This window comes from Oryctolagus cuniculus, chromosome 16, assembly GCF_051225735.1.
Source record: "Oryctolagus cuniculus isolate XC-2025 breed Fujian yellow rabbit chromosome 16, ASM5122573v1, whole genome shotgun sequence".
Lineage (NCBI taxonomy): Eukaryota > Metazoa > Chordata > Mammalia > Lagomorpha > Leporidae > Oryctolagus > Oryctolagus cuniculus.
Genome location: NC_142882.1, coordinates 92,781,119 through 92,802,034, shown reverse-complemented (window position 1 = coordinate 92,802,034; position 20,916 = coordinate 92,781,119).

Genomic DNA, 20,916 nt, shown 5'->3' with positions numbered 1-20,916 from the left:
TTTCCCCAAGCCTTCCATTTCACGGCCACCATTCCCATTGCCATTACTTTTCGCCCTCATGACAACTGAACACATTAACTGCGTGGCTTTGAAGGCTGTGTTTTCCGCTGCGTTTCACTCATTCCTCTTCAGCCCCTCCCCATCGCTCCATGCCCTGTGAGGGGCCCAGGCCTGCGCCATCCACTGCCTTCGCTGTGATTTCTACCCCCGAGTTATCAAGAATTGAACAGCAGAGCTCTTTCGTGGGAGGGAGCCTCGTGCTTCAAAATGCCACAAAGAATATCAGTAAAGACATCCGGCCCCAGCCTTTCTAAGAACAAAGCCTGATGTGATGGTGGAGGTAAGGCGGAATGCTGACAGTCCGTGTCTACTGAGGATAAACTCTTCTCTTCAGAAATATGTGCGCCAGACATGAAACCCACTCTCTTTATATTAACAAAAGCTTAAACTATGCGTGCTGATGTCTACCTTGGGCAGCTCTAGTCATCAGCTTGCTACCACTCACTTGACAAATATTTGTTATGATTAGATGTCTACTACCTGTTTGTCACAATGCTAAGTAGTAGGGTACTGATTGTCGCTTGGTATTGCAACGCCCACACATGCTCTATTGTTAAAAATTTCCCAGGTCTTGAAATGATAGAGCATGAAAAGAAAAAAGGTCCCACAGCATTTTTCTTGCAAGCTTAGTGTCAAATTTCTTGAAGCGTATTCTCTAAGGTAATGTTGTCAGACAAAATGCAGGACATTTAGGTAAACTTAATTCCAGATAAACAATGAATTATGCTTAGCACTTTAAGTATTCCTCATATATTGCATAGGATATACATAAAATAACAAGAAACGCACATTTTTACAACTTCACATTTAGCCCATCAGTCTTATCTTTTGCCTGGTAAATTACTCGTTATCCTTGTTTTAATGGAACAGAGACACAGATTCAGAGTGGGAATGATGCAGCAGGATCTCAGCACGCAAGCCTCCACACACGTGCCACACCACCTCCACTCACGTGCCACACCGCCTCCACACACGTGCATACCGCCTCCACACACGTGCCACAGCGCCTCCACACACAGGCCACACTGCCTCTACACATGTGCCACACCGCCTCCACACACGTGCCACACCACCTCCACTCACGTGCCACACCGCCTCCACACACACGCCACACCGCCTCTACACACACGTGCCACACCGCCTCCACACACGTGCCACACCGCCTCCACACATGTGCCACACCACCTCCACACACGTGCCACATCACCTCCACACACGTGTCACACCGCCTCCACACACGTGCCACACCACCTCCACACACGTGTCACACCGCCTCCACACACGTGCCACACCACCTCCACACATGTGCACACCGCCTCCACACACGTGCCACACCACACCTGCCTCTCCTGCACTTGCTGGGCATATCCCAGTGCAAACCACTGACCTTGGAAGAATGCTTGTCTACACCCCATTCCACACTGGGTTCTAAAATCCAACTTCCAGTGCTTTATTTGTATCACCTTATTTATGAATAGATTCTCATTCACAAATTCCCAGTCGTGCCTTTATTTCCTTATAATGCATTTCTACTACCCGTATTGCCCCTCTAAAGTACAGCTGTGCACATACGTGATCGCGGAAGACGCTGCTCTGTCCTGAGCAGCGGCACCGGGTGACAGCCTAGCTCCTCCAGTAAAGACGTCGCCTCCGTGGACAGGGAGGGCTCCTCACTGCTTGCAGAGATGAAGAACACACCCAGTGGCGTGTGGTGGGAGGCCACAGCAGGGCTCGATTGGGAGAGCTCTCGGGAAGCGTGGGATTGTTGGAGAGTTCTCGGGAAGCGTGGGATTGTCGTTGTCAGACAACGGGGCGACTCTGTGCCGGCTGCTGTAAGAAGCCTGGCGAATTCACAGGAGGAGGAGGAGGAGGAGGGCGCACTCAGGGTGTCTGTGACCCTGTGGCCGGGCCATCTGGCGGTTTGCAGGGAGCCCAGCTAGCGAGCGCTCTCTGGTGAGGCAGAATCGTGACGTCCCTCGGACGGGTCTCAGTTGTTCATGGTCTAAACGTGACCTTCTCCGAGGCTGCTTTGCTGTGCGATTGCTTAGGTCTAATACGAAAAACAAAACCCTGGTCCAGGTCACTTTCTGAAGCTCCGTGGCTGTTTTAGTTCTTTTTGTTTATCATATACCCATATTTTAAGCCACTGGATAGATGCTGCTAAATCATCAGAAATGAAAAAAGCAGAATTTACTAGAACTTTTCCGTGAATGCGGGATTTGTTGACCTGTAACCTCGGCTTTATTCTTCGGCCCTCCGGCTGAGCGGCAGACTTGACCTTCCGTGTGGATTAAAGGAGGAACAGACCTAAGCGGCTTTCTGCTGAGCCGCTGGTCTCCCCCACCCTCCCGAATCCTCGCTCCTGGTACTTGAATTCCCATCTTAGAAAGGAGCTCTCCCCAAAGTTCAGTTGTTTGAGACAAAAACCCTGGAATCAACCCCGATTCGTCTTTGTCTGACACCGTGAAGCTCTGTATGCGTTAGCGCCAGTTCAAAATCTCAGAATCCGATCGCTCCTCGCAGGTGCACTAAGGCCCAGCACCTCCCCTGAGGTCCAGCAACGACCTCCCAGCTGTGCTTCCCGCACGCACAGGCCTTACCGTCTTCAGCAGGTGGAGTCCCCGTCCATGGCGCCACAGCGTAGCTCCCCCCATGCCCATCACCGCCGACTCCAGGATCCTACTCAACGTAGCGCCACTTTCTGTCTGCCACGCCACCCAAACCCAGCTCCTGTTCACTAACAGCCACAACTCCTTGTTACTGTTTTCACACGTAGACCTGGTGTACTATAACTGTGGTGAAGGTGGAGACGCTTCAAAAATTTCCTGTAAGGAGGATTAAAAGATAAGTTATTTTTAGCATAAAAATGCTGAAGTTGCATATACCACAAGTTTTTAAAAACATTGTGGGAAATTCATATTTAAAAAAACAAATTTCAAACTATTTTGCACAAAACTGACTAGTATTTATCCATTTTCCATACTTTTTGAAGTACCTGCATATTATAATATTTTATATGTAATAATTAATGTAATTATAATGGAATAATATAAATGCAAAACAGTATATATAAATGCATTATTATATATTCAACATATTAGGTAACATAAGTATATGATATATATATATATGTATATATGTATATATATGCAGCCAGAGAGAGGGAAACAGTAGGGAAGCACCTTGCACAAACGTTGAAACTAGCAAGTCTGAAGTCCACTGGGCAAGCCAGCCTGTGGGACGCCATGCAACGTGTGCCTGTTCGCTGAGATGAATCCCCCTGTTCCCCGGAGACCTCAGTGTTGGATGAGGTCGAATCACATGATCCAGGTCCTCCTCCTTTTCTTAAACTCGGTGGACTGCAGGTGACCTTCACATCTGCCAGACGTCTGGACTGAGGCTGACCAAACATTGGGCCTCCACTGAGCCAGGCTGACCAGTTAGCCATCGGTGATCCCCTACTGATTCTTTTCATATCATATTATTCCAGGGGACATGTCGTATACCTCTGACGACTTTCAGGTCTTTCTTTCATGCTGTGGCTCCTTCACGGATCTAGATTCCTACACTGTTTGGATTAGCTGAGTTGAAATACAGATTTGCATCTGGATAAACTCACCACAAGAAGAGGATCTGGCCATCGCAGCACTGGCCACTCTCCCAAGGAGCCTCAGCCAGGACACCCTAACAACCGGGCAGCAAGTCTGGTGAGGGCAGCTGTATGCGAATTCTTCAGAAAATTCCTGGAAAGTTGAATTAAGAGATGTGTATTTTAGTGCAAAACAATCTGAAATTCATGCATATGGGAGGTTTTCAAAAATTGCAAGGAAAGTGTATATTATGAAAAAATATGCAAATGTTTCAAAAATTATGTTGAAATAAACCCACATTGCGTGTCACTTTTCTATGAACTTTTTGAAGTTAGATGTGGGTGTTTCGTATATGACTTTTATTGTGTTGAGGAATATGACATTCATACCTAATGTTTTGGGAATTTTTATTATTAAAAGTTGTCAGATTTGTCAAATGCATTTTCTACATCTATTGAGATCAAATGGCTTCTGTACTTTGTTATGGTAATCACAGTTATTAATTTGTGTACGCTTAACCATTCTTGCATCTCAGGGATAAACCCCACTTAAGCACAGCGAGTTATCCTTTCAGTGGATGGCTGAGTTTGGTGTGAGTGCTTCTTCTTGGGGATTTTTGGAGCTGTATTATCTGGGTTATTGGTCTGTAGTTTTTTCTTGCAATGTGTTTGTCTGGCTTTGGTGTCAGGGACATACTGGCCTCAGAAAATGAATTGGGAAGTGTTTCTTCATCATCAATTTTTGGAAGAGTTTGAAAAGGATTAGGTTTGGCCGGCGCCACGGCTCACTAGGTTAATCCTCTGCCTGCGGCACTGGCACACCGGGTTCTAGTCCCGGTTGGGGCGCCAGATTCTGTCCCGGTCGCTCCTCTTCCAGGCCAGCTCTTTGCTGTGGCCTGGGAGGGCAGTGGAGGATGGCCCAAGTGCTTGGGCCCTGCACCCGCATGGGAGACCAGAAGGAAGCAGCTGGCTCCTGGCTTTGGATCAGCGGTGCGCCAGCCGCGGCGGCCATTGGAGTGTGAACCAACGGCAAAAGGAAGACCTCTCTCTCTGTCTCTCTCTCTCTCTCTCTCACTGTCCACTCTGCCTGTCAAAAAAAAAAAAAGGATTAGGTTTAGTTTAGTTTAATTTAAATATTTATTTTAAATGTTTGGTAGAATCCAGTAATGAAGCCATTTTATCCTGGGATTTTCTTTGATGGTAGACTTTTCTATTGTGTAATGTCCTTATTGGTTATTGCTCTATTCAGATTTCCAATTTCTTCATGGTTAGGTTTTGATAGCTTATATGTTTCAAAGAATTGATCAATTTAATCTGTTATTCATTTTGTTGGCATGTAATTGTCCATAACAGTCTCTTACAGTCCTTTGTAAATCAGTTTTATCAGCTCTTATGTCTCAACTTTCATTTCTGATTTTATTTATTTGAGTATTATCTTAGTCCAGTTAAAGAATCGTCCATTTTGCTTGGTTTTACAAGAAGAATTCTTGTTTTGGTGACAGCGTCTTGTTTTTCCAGGCTCTGATTCATTTGAATCTGCTCTGATCTTCACGATTTTCTTTTGATGCAAAAATTTGTCTTATTTTTGTTTTTTTTTTTTTAGTCCCCTGGAATATAATATTAGGCTGTTTCTTTAAAAATCTTTCTTGTTTTTTGTTGTATACACTTGACACCATAAACTGTCTTTTTAGAAACACTATTTTCTGCATCCCATAAGTTTTGGTATGTTGTTTCTCCATTTTCACTTGTCAAGGTATTTTTTTTTTTTTGACAGGCAGAGTGGACAGTGAGAGAGAGAGACAGAGAGAAAGGTCTTCCTTTGCCGTTGGTTCACCCTCCAATGGCCACCACGGCTGGCGCGCTGCAGCCGGCGCACCGCGCTGATCCGATGGCAGGAGCCAGGTGCTTCTCCTGGTCTCCCATGGGGTGCAGGGCCCAAGCACTTGGGCCATCCTCCACTGCACTCCCTGGCCACAGCAGAGAGCTGGCCTGGAAGAGGGGCAACCGGGACAGAATCCGGCTTCCCGACCGGGACTAGACTCCCGCTAGGAGGAGGATTAGCCTAGTGAGGCGCGGTGCCGGCCTGTCAAGGTATTTCTTACATTTACCCTTTAATTTCAAACTTTGTGGTTATGTTTTGAAATCATTAAGTGTGAGATCACCCACTTCGTTTTTCTTTCTCAAGATTATTTGGGCTATTCAGGATCCTTTGAGATTCCACATGAGTTTGGGAATGAGTGTTTCTATTCCTGCAAAACAAAAGATGCGATCGTCATTTTGGTATGATTGTGTTTAATATGAAGATTGTTTTGGATGTGATTGACATCTTAATAATATTAAATTTTCCATTCCATGATTATGGGATGCATTTTCATCTGTGTTTTCTTTCAACAAAATTTTGTAATTACCTTTCAACTCTTTAGATTTATTTTTAAGTATTTTTTCTTATGCTTTATGCAATTATGTATAGACTGACCTTTGTTCCCCTAAAAAGTTCATGCATCAAAGCCTTGACTCCCAGCGTAACTTATTTGGAGATAGAACACAGAAGAAGGTAAGGAAGATACAATGATGTCATAAGGGGGGATCCTAGTTTATCAGACTGGCATCCTTACACGATGAGCAGGGTGGACCAGAGCACGCTCTCTCCATGCATGCGCACCGAGTGAAGGCATAATCAGAAGACATCCATACGCAAGCTGGGAGGAGAGCAGAAACGGCGTATCAACTTAACGTCAGTGCTTGGAACTAGGGGAGGCAGCAACCGGTCCCTGTGCAGCCCGGACAAGTGAAACCACTGGGCTCAGTGTTTATACTTCCCTTCCTTCTGACGGAGGGGCTGGGAATCCGGGATCTCTGCCTGCTCAAGCCCCCATGGCTGGGTGGGAGAGGAGGCAGGGAAGCGGGAAGCAGTCCTCCACCAGATGCAGCTCCTTGAGGCTCTTGGTGCTCCACCCTGTGCTCCCGTCAGCCCGTTGCTTGGAGGAACAAGGCCCTGTCCTTCCTGCTCTGCCATCTTGCTGGCATCACGCTGGATAATGTATCTTTGTTGTATATTCTTTAAGAGAGACTCATTACGGGAAAAATCTTCTATAAATCTTTAGCCTGATACCATTATCCTTATATTTTTAAAATAATACTCATGTCCATGAACATAAAAAATATTTGAGAGGCAGAAGAAGGGAAGAGGGATGGAGGGAGGAAGAGAGAGAGGGAGAGAGATAGAGAAAAAAAGAGAGAGGGAGAGAGAGAGAGACACTTCCCATCTGCTGGTTATGCTGGTTATGCTGGTTAACTCCAAGTGCTTGCAGTAGCTGGAGGCAGGTGGAGCTGCACCCATGACCCAGGAACTCAGTCCCGGTCTCCCATGTTGGTGGCAGGAGCCCATGACCAGGGCCTCGCAGGGTCTGCCTTCACAGGAAGCTGGAGTCGGGAGTCAGCGCCGAGGACTGAATCCAGGCACTGCACTGTGGGTGAAGGTGTCTACGCAGTTCCCTAACCACTGGGCTAAACTCCTGAGAGTGCTGTCTCTGAAGAGGCTGAACTGAAATGAGCTCTGGCTCCCACTTCCATTCCGGGAAATCTTCCAGGTCGTGGCCGCACCACCTTCTGGTGTTGAGGGTCTTCACAGCCGCTAGGAAAGAAAGTCTGGGCCTCCACAATCCCCCTCTCGCGCCAGTTGTTTGCTTTTGCTGTCCACCAAGGTGACTCGATTGCCTCTGGACCAGCAAGCTCGCCAGTGCACGTGCACCTGCCTTTGCTCTCTTGTACGGCTTTCAGGATGAGTCTGACGCACACATGTCCTGCACTACTCAAATATTTATGGTTTTGATTTGTTAGATTTTAAAACGGATTTTGTTGGCAGAGAGGCAGTGAAATAGACAGAAAATCACTTCCCTCCCACAGGTTCACTCAAGTGCCCACAGTGGCCAAGGATGTGCCAGGGTCAGAGGCAAGGGCTGCAAACTCAGGTCTCTGGTGTGGGTGGCAGGGAGCCAACCAGGCCAGCCGTGGCTGCTGCCCTCCAGGGCAGAACACTAGCAGGAAGCTGGAGCCAGGAGTTGGAGGTAAGAATCAAAGCCTAGGCGCTGCCGGGTGGGACGTGGGCGTTCTAACTGGCAGCTTACATGCTAAGCTAAATGGCTGCTCCAAGAGATCCCCCCCATATCAGGAAACTTGCCTTAAATTACATCTTAATTTTTGTGTTCCCAGAAGCAGACCTTCCACTTGGAAGCAGGTAATTTATTTACAAGGTGACCCCCGAAAGCACAGGTGAGGGAGTAGGGGAGGTGAATCTATGAATCGAGAACAAACGATCAAGTGAGTGTTAAGGAGCAGTTTGCTGTGGCTGGCAAACAGGCTTCCGTGCTGCTGGGAACCCCCAGGGAAGCCGTAAACACGGTGATGCTGGGCTGCCGGGGCATCCATCAACCACACTCCCCTCGGGGTGTTCATTACCCAGCAAATCTGAGCAGGTTCCCCAGACAAACCCCTGGCCTCAGCAGGAGCAGGAAAATGCCGGAGACCAAGTGCACGCCACAGCCGCCGAAGCCTGGGCTCTGCTCTGTGCTCCCGCAAACCTCAGAGATGGGCCGGGGGCGCGGGGCGCACAGGGTCCGGAGGACCGGGGTGCACAGGGGCCAGGGGACCGAGGTGCACAGGGTCTCGGGGACACAGGGGCCCGGGACGCAGGGCACACAGGGGCCGGAGGACACATGGCCCGGGGACGCGGAGTGCACATGGATTCGGGGGCGCTGGGCACACACGCGAGCACAGCTAACCCCACGGGAAAGCGCACACACACAGCTAACCCCCCACACACACGCGTGCACGCACACAGCTAACCCCACAGGAAAGCACCCCGCACACGCGCACACAGCTAACCCCGCAGGGCACTGCAGTGCTCACTGGAGTCCTCTCTTTACCCTTTGTCACCCAAGGGGTACTGCGGGCTTGGGCTCCGTGGACACTGGGACTGGAGACAGCAGGCTCCTCGCCCACGGCCCTCCAGGGGGCGCCCTCGCCGCGGCGTCAAGGCCCTGAAAGCAAACCCTGCCATTGGAGACGCAGTGTCCTGCTTCCTCCGTCCTGGGAAAGGACCTCGTGGTCAGAGGTGGTCAGGCAGCAGCGAAGCCCTGCAGGACTGTGGGCTGCGCTAATGCACACAGCATTTCTTCTCTCTCTCTCTCTCTCTTTTTTTTTTTTTTTTTTTTTGGTTTTGACTTTTTTTACTACTTCAGTTGTAATGATCTGAGATTTCTTTAAACATCCCTGGATATGGGTGAAATGGTCATTTTTCCATCCAGTTATTGTTTACAGCTGCTGTCTTTATCCCCACTAACCTAGGGTCTCTTTCCTTTTACTTATTAAACTTACTTGGTGAAACATTAAGACTTTTTACCATAGTGGACATTTAAAATATGTTACCTCAGAACTAAAACAAAAGGGAGAGGGAAGGGAGGCATGGAGGAGGAAGCGGATACCATTGTATCCTTAGCAGAATTGTATTTATTGAAACTGTTAAAAACTAATTAAAACCTTAAAAATAAAAATCTTAAAAAACACAGAAGGTGATGTTGTTTGTGACCTCAGCCAGTAAATAAGCACGCCTGTGTCTTGATCCATGCTTGGTTGCTATAGTGGATACCGAGAGCAGGTAATCATAGAGAAAAGGGCTTTATGTAGCCCACAGTTCTGAGGTCCCAGAACACGGCACAGGACCTGCAGCTTCTGGTGAGGGTCACCTGGAAGGCGAGCAGGTCTGGACCGAGGGCTGCAGACAGAGGAGTGGACCGAGGGCTGCAGACGGAGGAGTGGACCCACTGTGCACTCACCCCCACGCACATGAACTAGACCACTCCAGCGCGAACTACGCGAATGCATCGTGAGCATGGATCCCATGTACGCTAACGCATCCTTTGTTGTGTCCGAATTTCCCAATCAATGCACAAGGCTCAGTCACGGATGCAAAAGCAGAAGTTTATCTGTTACCAGCTGACTGGGACCCCCTACCCGCACACAGCCCTTTAGCAGTGCACAGGCAACAGGCCCCTTCATTTGCATAAGAGAGGTTTTTATAGCCTCACACTTACAAGGGTGCAGGTCATCTCCTGCAGTGGGTCACCTTCTTATTCTCTCTATGGCAAGGTATTGGGATCTAACATGTTCATTGGTTCATTTAAACGTAAAGACTATATACGTTATGTGGCGGGAAGGCCACACAAAGGAGATGGCACGGGGAGGCACTGGCGGGAAGCATTGAGCCATAAACTCCAGGGGAGCTGGTAGGGGCAGGAGGTCATAAACTCCAGGGGAGCTCACTTTCTTTGTTCTCAAGGACCCGGCCTGCCTCCTTGGCTGGTCCTGGATGAGGCCTATCATGGCATGATAGCCGGCCCACAAGCAAGCCAGAGTGCAGAAACTGAACCGGCATTTAGCAAGCTAGGGACTCCAACTCCTACACCATGAGCGTGGATCTCATGTGACCCCAAACACCCCTTCCAGGCCCCACCCCCTCAACACCAGGAGCTGGGCACCAAGACTCAGCCAGCCCCTCTTGGGCATGATCCACATTCAAAACGCTGTAGTCTGTAAACTTCCTTTTGTTTGTTCATGGAGACTGACAGAGAAACCCACTGGCTCGTTTCCAGACACCCACAATGGAAGGGCTGGTTGGGCCAGGCTGAAGCGAGAGCCGGGAACTCAGTCCAAGTCCTCTTCTTAGACAGCAGGGAGCCAACTACTTGAGCACTGCGGCTGCACTAACAGGAAGCTAGAGTCCAGGGCAGGGCCGGGACTTGACCAGGGCACTGCTAAATGGGATGCAGGTTTGCTAACTGCTAAGCCAAGTGCCCGTACCATGAGCTCTGTGATAGTGAGCCAGCATGGAGGCAAACCTATGCTTAGATGAACAAGCAGTTGTAGGGAGCCGTGGTTTTTGGCCTCCTTGAGGTGTGGCACCACATGCGTTGGACAGGGCTGTCTGACAGCAGAGGCCGTGGTGGCAGCAGCTCCCGCGAGGCGAGGGGGGCACTGGCGGACTCCCGCCCACAAGGCGGCTGGCTCACACCCACTGCAAGCTTCCTGTGCAAGCGCTGCTCACCGGCGGCCCTGCAGCGGTGGCGCACGACGGACACCCGAGCGAGACACGCGCTTTCTGTGACTCCTGTGGGTCACCCACTCCCCTCCTCAGACAACATTTCCCAAGTCTCACCAGTGACGCAAGTCATGCACCACCCCCACGAGCCCCTGTTTATCCAAACCTCAGCCCACGTTGTCACCACTCAACCCACGTGCTAACAGAACGCCCCTGAGCCAGGCCCTAAGTAAGAGCTGCTGCAGGGTCCTTCCACTGAGGCTTCTAGCCTCCCTGAGAGGACTGGCTCAGAGCTGGACACAAGCCAAGTGCCACCATGCGTCACCGAGGAGGCTGAGGACATCGCTGTTTGTCGGGTCCTGATCACATCCACCTGATGAGTCAAGCGACGCCCTCACTGACGCACCCCCAGCAGCACCACAGCCTCTTAGCTGCGTCCAAAGGTGCCTGTGCTTCAAGGCTTTCTGAACCAAACCCCAGCACTACTCCATCACTCTCTTCCTTGTGTTTCTAGCAGCAGGTGCCTCAGTGTCCGCTGATACGTGGATGAGTCTCTCCACCCCTGCTCCCCGTGAGGGCACCCCTGTGCTGCACCTGTTCCCCGGGACTCACAGCCTTGCGTCCAGGGAGCAAGTGCGCCCGGGCTCTGAAACCTTCAGCCTCAGGGTCACATCTGTCCTCTCCTGTTTGCTTTTCTGTTTATGGTCCTGTTGTCCTAATGTGCTTCTTCCCTGTGGACACCACCTTGCCTCTACTGCCTGTCCCCCTTCCTAGGAAAGACACCCAGAGCTCTGGAGTGAGCCCTTCACTCCGGGAGGACTTCACGCTTCCTGGCTCCTCGAGATCCCCATCCCAGCACACCGGCCTCTCCAGCACTTCTGCTCCCTTGAGGATCCACCCAGTTGCAGCAGATTTGGGAATCATGAAAGGTTCTTAGAGTGTAGAAATTTTTATATTTCTTCCACTTTTTCTGAAAATGATGTTTGTAGCGGCCTGTCTCCACCTGCTGCTCCCTCTCTCCCCTGCTCAGCGTGCAGCTGAAGAGCAGGAGAACACCCTCACCCCTCTCCTGGCCTGTATGAGAGCATGCAGACCACGGCCTTCACAGGACAGGTCCAGAGGTCTTGCCTAGCAAAGACACTCTGAGATGCAGAATTTTAAATTGCGATATCTAGGGGGCAGCGCCTCTATAAGCATCTCATTTGCAGTCATATGCTGGACTGCGTCGGCTGAGTGTACCAGCTAGTGTTCACGTCCCAGGGCCTGCTTAGATTTCTGACTCTGGCTTCTGAGTGCAGCCTCTTGCTGATGCCAACCTTGGGAGGCAAAAGTGGCGGCTCAGGGATTCCCATCCGTGCCACCCCATGGGATTCCAGATTCAGTTCCTGGCTCCAGACTTCGGCCTGGCCTCACTCTGGCTGTTACAGGCATTTAGGGAGTGAACCAGCAAACAGGAGAGCTCTCTCCCTGCCTCCCTCTTTCTCGGTCCATCTGTCCCTCTCCCCACACCCCATCTCTCAAATGCATATACATATACATATACATATATATATATATAATTTTAAAAAGCTGCTCTTGACTTTAATCTGGTCTCTCATTTATAGCTTGTCCAACATCCCGATATTCTTTGTCTCTGCGGTGTTAAACTTCAAAGCCATTGTCAGTCATGTTTTCACCCTTTGTACTTTTCCATTCTTAAGTTCTGAAGGCTGTCAGGGTCCGTCAGGGCTGGAGTGTGAATTAGGTGAGAGAACGTGTTTCCTCCTTCAGTATCCAAGGTCTGATAACGCCTGTGCTGCCTGACTCTTCAGCTCACTGGGAGGATTACCAAGAGCTGATTTAAGCATGACATTGCTTTCTAGTTATTGGATTGGAAATCAGGCTTACTTTAAAGAGCCTCTTCTCGTGGTGAAAAGGTTAAATTACAATTGATAATTCAAAACCAGATGCTTCTCACGCCATCGGATTAGCAAGTAAGAAGGGGGAAAGGAAACTGAAACAGTACTCACCAGAGAGCCTGGGGGGGTGGGGGGTGGGCACGGAGGATGATGAATCATAAGGTGGTTAGAAAGCCCCAGACACAGAACTGAATGGAAGAAGACTCGGAGCACACCGGTGAAAGACGCAGAGAGAGGGCTGATGAGATTGTTCACTTCACGGCCACACTTAGAAAGTCTCTCTAGGGCAGGCGTTTCACACTGCCTGGGGTGCCTGCACCGCATAGTGGAGCAACGGGTTTGAGTCCCAGCTCCACTGCTGAAACTTTGACAGTTGTTAAAGTCACCCTCAGGCAGCAGGTGATGACCTATGTACCGGGTCCCTGCCACCCACGTGGAAAGCCTGGATGGGGCTCCAAGCTCCTGGCTTCAGCCCTGGCTGGTGCATAATTTGGGAAGTGAAATTGCAGACGGAAGTTCTCTCTCTGTGTCTGTCTGTCTGTGCCACCCCGTCTCTCTGCCTTTCAAATGTGAAGTATTTCCAAGAGCATTACAGTTCAGCGTCTCCTTTCTTCCCAGGTTCTCCAAATTTTCACCAATGCCCTCTTACACCCGCAAGCATTTGTTCTCCATACAACTTTCCCTTCTGCCTACGGCTTTCTCGGAGGAGCCCATCTTCCTCCCCGAGCAGGGCCCCCTGCTCTCTCAGAGGGTCTGCCTCTGTGACGGAGGACTGGCCTCAGATCAGCGCTGACCCTGGAGAAGGGCAAGAGTCCAGGAGAATCGCTTTGCACAAGTCAGGCTGACATTTCCAGGCTGCGAGAGAAAGGGGCACCCTACGCAATGTCAACCTCCTGGAGAATCGGTCTGGTGAGGCAGGAGCCAGGGGCTGGGACTGGTGGGACAGACAGAGTGGTCAAGTGGAGCAAGGAGCTCAGAGTGTCAGATGGGGACTCACTCTGTGGACAAAGCCAAGAGGCAGAATCTGGGCTAAAAAAAGGAGTAGAATGCGGTAGAACAGGAATCATTCAGACCTTAGAGAAGGGGTTTGGGAAAGGGTGGAGTGGAGGCGATAGGGTGAGATCAAGGTGTAAAGGAAGACACGCAGGTGATGAGAAGGAGCACGGGACAACAGACACAGCTCAGCTAGCCCACAGGGTCCCGGGTCAGCCTGCTTGACAAAGGCCAAGGATCCTAGCAGACACTTGCTCCTCCCTCTCCTCCTCTTCCTCTGAACACGACCTCTGTCCTGAGAACATGGGTTTTCCAGCTCTAGCAGCAAGTGTCCAACATGACTACAGGACATGACCTTGAGGGCATCATAATTCAATTATAGTGAAGTCACAGGGGCACGCCCACTCCTGTCGTGCACCTGACACCAAGATACTTCTGCGTTTCTCTCCCTCTCCCTCTTTCCCCCTCTCTTTCCCTCTCTCTCTCCCCCTCTCTCTCCTCCCTCCCTCTTTCCCCCTCCCTCTCTCCCCCTCTGTCCCCCCTCTCTCTCTCCCTCTCTCCCTCTCCCCCCTCCCCCCTCTCTCTCCTCCCCCTCTCTCCCTCTCCCCCCTCCCCCCTCTCTCTCCTCCCCCCTCTCTCCCTCTCCCCCCTCCCCCCTCTCTCTCCTCCCCCCTCTCTCCCTCTCCCCCCTCTCTTTCTCCCCCCTCTCTCCCCCTCTCTCCTCCCCTCTCACTCTCCCTCTCTCTCTCCCCCTCTCTCTCCTCCCCTCTCTCTCTCCCTCTCCCCCTTCCCCCTCTCTTTCTCCCCCCCTCCCTTTTCCCCCCCTCCCCCTCTCTCCCTCCCTCTCTCCCCCTCTCTTCCCTCTCTCTCTCCCTCTCTCCCCCTCTCTCCCTCTCTCTCTCTGGTCTAACTTATCTCTGGAGTGTGCACATTTCCTGTACACCTGCATGCCTCCATCTTTGAATTCTTTCACACGAGGGGAAGTGTCTGGAGTGAGCTCCACAAGCCACAGCAGGTGCGAGTGTATTCCAGCCTCATCTGGGCCAAGGCGGTGGATGGGACTTCGGTGGCATCAGCTACTTGCTAGGGTGGAGCGATGGCAGCTGTGGCTCTTGTCCCCTGCCCATGGGTGCAGGACGCACACTCTGGGAAGCTCAGCTCGGAACCCATGCCCCACTGAAGTTCTCTGAATTGTCCTGTGTCTGTGCTTCACTATAGAGCGTGGGATTGCTCAACAGGACTGGTGTTGTTGGAGTTTTACAGATCGGGCGTGGACATCCGAGCAATGTCTTCCCTCAGGCAGTGAGCCCAGCCCTCATGCACCACGCTCATCCCAGGCCTTCTGCCCTCTCCTCACTCCCCTTGCACTGAGACCGCTCAAGGGTCTAACTCAGGACCAAACATCACCTCCTGCTGGGTAGGGGGATACATGGGAAGCCTGAAGACGCCGGCAGTCCGGGTGCTGTTGGGAGCATGGGAAGTCCAGACAGCAAGGCAGCAAGGGAAGCCCCAGCTCCCTCTTCGTTTTGCTTTATTGCCTCAGCCATCTTTGCTTCAATACTGGGGTACTCCAAATGGCCCATAGAAAATGCAACAAAAAGACAAAGTTATTCAGGTGCATTCAAGGGGTCTTCAAGTGTCCATGGAAATGTGCATATAAAAAAAAGCTCTGTGTGGATTTCAAAATTTCTCACACCAAAATAAGTGTATCATTTATTTCCATTTTTTTGTGAGCTTGTTGATTTCCCTCCTCTAGGGTTTATAAAGTATCTATAATATAAATTTAATATAATATGGAATACATTATTTATTTACATATATTATACAAATATGTAACGACAATTATTTTTTAACAGTGTTCAAGAAAATTTGCAGATGTCACAGACTCTGAGTGTAGGAGAAAAATACAACTGTGTCACAGAGCAGTTAACATCTGATCATAAGCTGAGTTAAGAGCGACAGTAGAACTACACCTTCCTGCTGGCTATATTGCAGCTTAATTTACGCTAAAAGCCGCACCTTCACACCTTTAGGTCCTTTTAGGGGATGTGATTGCAAAGCTGCCTGGAAACACTGCAGGTGCACACGGCCACAAATTCAAGACCACCTGGTCAGTCATTGGATCCCTGCCACAGGTCTCCATGTACGTGAGTTCTTAACCTAACAGCAAGTGTTCAGCAGGTAAGCCAACGGGCAGAGAGCACACGGTTTCCTGGTGTGGTTCTGAGACGACCGGCCGGCTCAGTGCAGGGAGGAGAGTGGGCGTGTGCTTCTGGAAGTCGCTGCAGGGGGAGGAGAAGCCGAGAGTCGATCCTTGGAGACTGCAGGTGTAAGTACAGCTGTGTAATTCAAACAAGTCAACACGTTTAATTAGCCTTTAATATCCAAGTATTCAACATGAGTATTTATTATATAAATTTAATTCAAAATATTAAAAATTGAACATATTAAAACTCAGATTTGTGCTTCTTGGGAAAATAAAAGCCATCTGTGTCAATTGGTAAAATCAGCATGTGTGTGTGTGTGTGTGTGTGTAGAGTGTGAGAGAAGCTGGACAGAGGAAGAGACAGAGCCAGGCCTGGACACGTGACAGACCCTGCATTCAGACCCACCTTGGCCTTACGTTTTGTTTCTGGACCCTTGGATCCACTTTGCTGTTGAAGTGATTCAGATATTAGATTTATTTAGCTTTGATCTTGTCTCTGGGGTCGTGCACTATTTCTCTTGCTCAATATTTTCATGACTCAAATATTTATTTTTCAAGATGGAGATTGTGATCATTTTATCAAGAACAGGAAATGAAGACCAGCATCCTATTGAGAGTTTGGTTGAAGGTGGCACATACATATGAAGTTAAGGCGTGCTGGCGTGTTTGAAATGGTGATGCGCTCTACTTGGGAACGTGGCGTGTCCGTGTCCACTAATCCACTCTCCTCTCAGTCCTGCCACGTTCTACAGCCTTCATACAGTATTGCTTTTCAGGGCTGGGAACAGCCCTTCTCTGCATGCGGCAAAACAAATACACTTAGATGAAGAAAAATCTCTGTCTGACGGTTCCGTAATGAACCCCAAGAGACGTGGCTGCCGGGCCCAAGCTGCAGCACTGTGCAGAGGCTCTGCCACTGGCCTTCCGCTGCCGCAGGGTGGGCTCCGCACAGCTGCCCATGGCCCTGTCACTCTGCCTCCCATCCCAGGTTACTGGAATGGCACCTCCTCCCCCACAACCTCTGCCACAGGCAGCACAGTTGTGGCCGTTCTTACGTCAGCACCCTCAGAAGGGCTTCCCCTGAAAGGGGGCACAAAGCCTTCCCCTTGGCGAGGAGGTGGGGCCGCGGCAAAGGTCTTTCGGGGCCGCGACCTCAGAGCTCCCCTCGCTCTGGGCCTGTGTGAAGGCACCTGCCACTCTCACACGATGAAGTCCTCTCCATCAGCAGGATAAAGTTCTGGGTCCAAAGAGCTATTCTTTGGATCGTGGTGGACACAGGCAGTGCCCTCGGGAAGATCACTCTGCTCACCCTCCAATCAACAAGCTGTCAAGTGCAAACCAGGCGCTGGAAAATCAGGCGCTCATTACACTCGTGCTTTGCGTTTCTTTTGTTATGAGTGGCGCGCAGCTGTTTTCCTACTTAATAGGCCATTTATGACTCCTTTTCTGTAAGTGTCAGCATCTGCCCTTGACTTACTGTTCTACTAGATTTCCCCGCGTACTATCGGAACGCTCATTAGTGTAAGAAAATCACAACTTTGTCTGAGAGCAAATATTCAGAAGTTGCAGTTTGTTATTCGTATCTCAACATTTAAAGGTTGGCTTTGCTCAATTATTTTTGCCGATTGTTTTTTATTTTCACATGGCCAAATTTGTCAGCATCGGAGTGGTTTTGGGATTCATTTCATAGTAAGAAAGATATTCTTCAATTTTTCTTCAAATAGAGATCTCATGGTTCTAGTCATGTATGTTTGCACTTATTTTTTGCTCCACATGTAGTACTTCAAAATCCTGCAAATTATAGAATCTGAGAAATCTGTGTGTGTTTTTCAAGAGTCAAGCATAGTCAGTTTTGCATGATTGATGCTGAAACACAAACACACATACACACACACACACACACACACACACACTGTGCTCCAATTAGCACTGGGTTAACTAGGCTACCAACGAGACTACCTACTTAAATTTGAAGGCCTGGTCCCGCAGACAAAGATTTCTGTTCTCAAAGATAACCAAAGTCACAATAGTTAAAAATGGTAAATTTTTGTTTCGTAAAACCCGTTGCAGGAGAGGTTACAACCCAGCATAACCTGAGCTCAGCTCTGTGAACACAGAAATGGGAAGATCCCAGCTGCAGGGAGGAGCCGAGGGGAAGCTGTGCCAGCAGGGCTGCGGCCCGTGTGATTGGACGGCCAGCTCTGCTGTTTGCTGTTCTACAAGGAAGAAACAGCCTTTGCTGCCTGTATGACAGGAGGCTTCGGGATGAGGTCCCGCCCCCCTCAAGACGGTTTCAATGTCCATCACAAGGGACAGCCCTGGCAGACACTCCCACCTCCAGGGCCAGAGAGCCGGCATGGACTTGGGAGCTTTCTAGAGTAACCTCTCCAACGGCACCTGGGGCTGAACGTTCCAGGACGAAGATCTGACGGAAGCAGACGGCAAATCCTCCGGGCCTTGTCAGGGTCGATGGGGTCATCCTCCGGGCATGGCCCTGAGCTGCGGCCGACCTGCTGGAGTCTGCTCACAACTCCGTGCAGGGGTCTGGACAGGACAGCGTTGAAAACTCGATAGGGACACCTTGGGTATTTGTATGTGTAAATGCAGAAAGCCCCTCTTACAATGCTTCAACTTACAGGTAGCCAAGTGCGCTATGCACTCAGTACATCACACTTTAATTTTTTTTTAAATATTTATTTGTTTTTTGACAGGCAGAGTTAGACAGTAAGAGAGAGAGACAGAGAGAAAGGTCTTCCTTCTGTTGGTTCGCCCCCCACATGGCCGTCACGGCCTGCGCATTATGCCGATCCGAAGCCAGGAGCCAGGTGCTTCTCCTGGTCTCCCATGGGGTGCAGGGCCCAAGCACTTGGGCCATCCTCCACTGCACTCCTGGGCCACAGCAGAGAGCTGGCCTGGAAGAGGGGCAACCGGGACAGAATCCGGTGCCCCAACCGGGACGAGAACCCGGTGTGCTGGCGCCGCAGGTGGAGGATTAGCCTAGTAAGCCGCGGCACTGGCCGACCCTTTAAATTTTGAATTTTGATCTTTTTCCAGGGCGGGCAGTGTTACAGAAAAAAAATGTCCTGCTTCTCACCTTCATTACAATGTTCAATAAATTGCACCAGACACCGAATGCTTTATTAGAAGTTAGGCTTTGTGTCGGAGCTCGTCTGATCTAAGTTGCTGGAATAAATTTAAGGTCAGCCAGGCTAAGCTATGTTGCTCAAGGGGGCGATACATTAAATGCATTTCGACTTATCAATGTTTTTGGCTTACAGCAGGTTTATGAGTACAAAACCAGATCGTAAGTCAAGGTGCCTCTATTTATAGTAATAGGTTGGTTTAATTGCATACAAGGACTTTAAACAAAGTTGAGGAAATATTCCCCAAAATTAAACAAAAACACAAATATACAGAGATTGAAACTATTTAAATGCGCACGCACATGAAGAAAATAGAGAATTGTGGCCGGCGCTGTGGCTCACTAGGCTAATCCTCCGCCTTGAGGCGCCAGCACACCAGGTTCTAGTCCTGGTCGGGGCACCGGATTCTGTCCTGGTTGCCCCTCTTCCAGACCAGCTCTCTGCTGTGGCCAGGGAGTGCAGTGGAGGATGGCCCAAGTGCTTGGGCCCTGCATCCCATGGGAGACCAGGAGAAGTACCTGGCTCCTGCCATCGGATCAGCGCGGTGTGCCGGCCACAGCAGCCATTGGAGGGTGAACCAACGGCAAAGGAAGACCTTGATCTCTGTCTCTCTCTCTCACTGTCCACTCTGCCTATCAAAACAAAACAAAAACAAACAAACAAACAAACAAAAAAACACACCACAGAGAATTGTTAGGAAGGAAACAGCCGTGCCGTGGGGCGGGGTGGGGGGGGACAGCAGATTGCAGGGGTGCGGCGTCGAGCTGCAGTCAGTCAGCCACAGAAGATCCACAGCCAAGCCAGAGTGCAGAAACATAGCCACGGGGGCAGCAGCACAAAGCCCTTGACCCTGGCTTCCCTGTGCACAGAGTTCACCAGAGCCGACCAAAGAAGACCTTCAGCGAGGGAAGGAGTCAAAGCTCAGGGACTAAAATAGTCCCTTGGAATAAAAAAATAAAAATGTGGAGACAGAATAAGCAAATCTCAGTCCAGTCCCAATTAGAGGGAAATAAAATGTTCCAATTAGCTGAACATTAATGCACTTCAAGACATGACAATGGTGGCCATTTAAACTTGACTCAGGAACGGTTTTTATATGAATATTACAGAGGTCATAGCTTTGGACCTAGAGGAAGGAGAGTGCGATGGTGCCCTGACATTTGTTAATGCAGTAAGCCCTGTCAAGGGGTGGTGATTACCGCCGGATGTGTATTTTTAGCTTCTGCTTGGTAACAGCCGGAGCAGAGCAAAGCAAGGACTCAGAGTCCGGGAGGTAGGGGAGGCGGGAAGGGCAAGGCGGCCGGACAGGGCCTGCTGGGGGCAGCCTCAGAGCAGTGGAGTCTGTGGGGGCGGAGACAGCAGGAGCAGGCTGGACAGAGCAGCCCTAGCTCGGTGTGTGCCCTTCCACCGTTGGCCTTGGCCTCATGAGGTGCAGCCCGGGGGGCATGGGAGTGGGCAGTTTCTCCCCTCTCTGTGGGAGTGCAGCAGAATCAGGATTCGCACGGGCAGGCTCACCGTCTGGCGTCTCACTGCGCCAACTTCTCGTGCCTGTCTCGTGTGTGAGCTGGCGGGTGTTTTCTGAGAGGCTGACGTCTCAGGATGGATCTGAAGCCTGGGGAGGGCTGAGCTCTCCATGAGCCTCCCCAGTGTGGACACGCTCACTCGGGAAGCACCCCTTGTCTAGATGGGTACAGTGGGAGCCTGGAAGAGAGGGATTTCAGATGTTTCTCCCTCCTTCTTTGCTTGGACTCTCTTTCTTCTAGGACTTCCTATTTCATGTGTCTCCCTCTTGTCTTTACAGTGATGGACGTGTTTAAGCAAGGGCGTTTCCCGTTCGGGAGCAGACATCAGCATGTTGCCTGGGGGCCTGCACCCCATATTGTAGTGCCTGGCTCTGAGGAAATACGGCCACAACCAGAGACGAAGAAAGA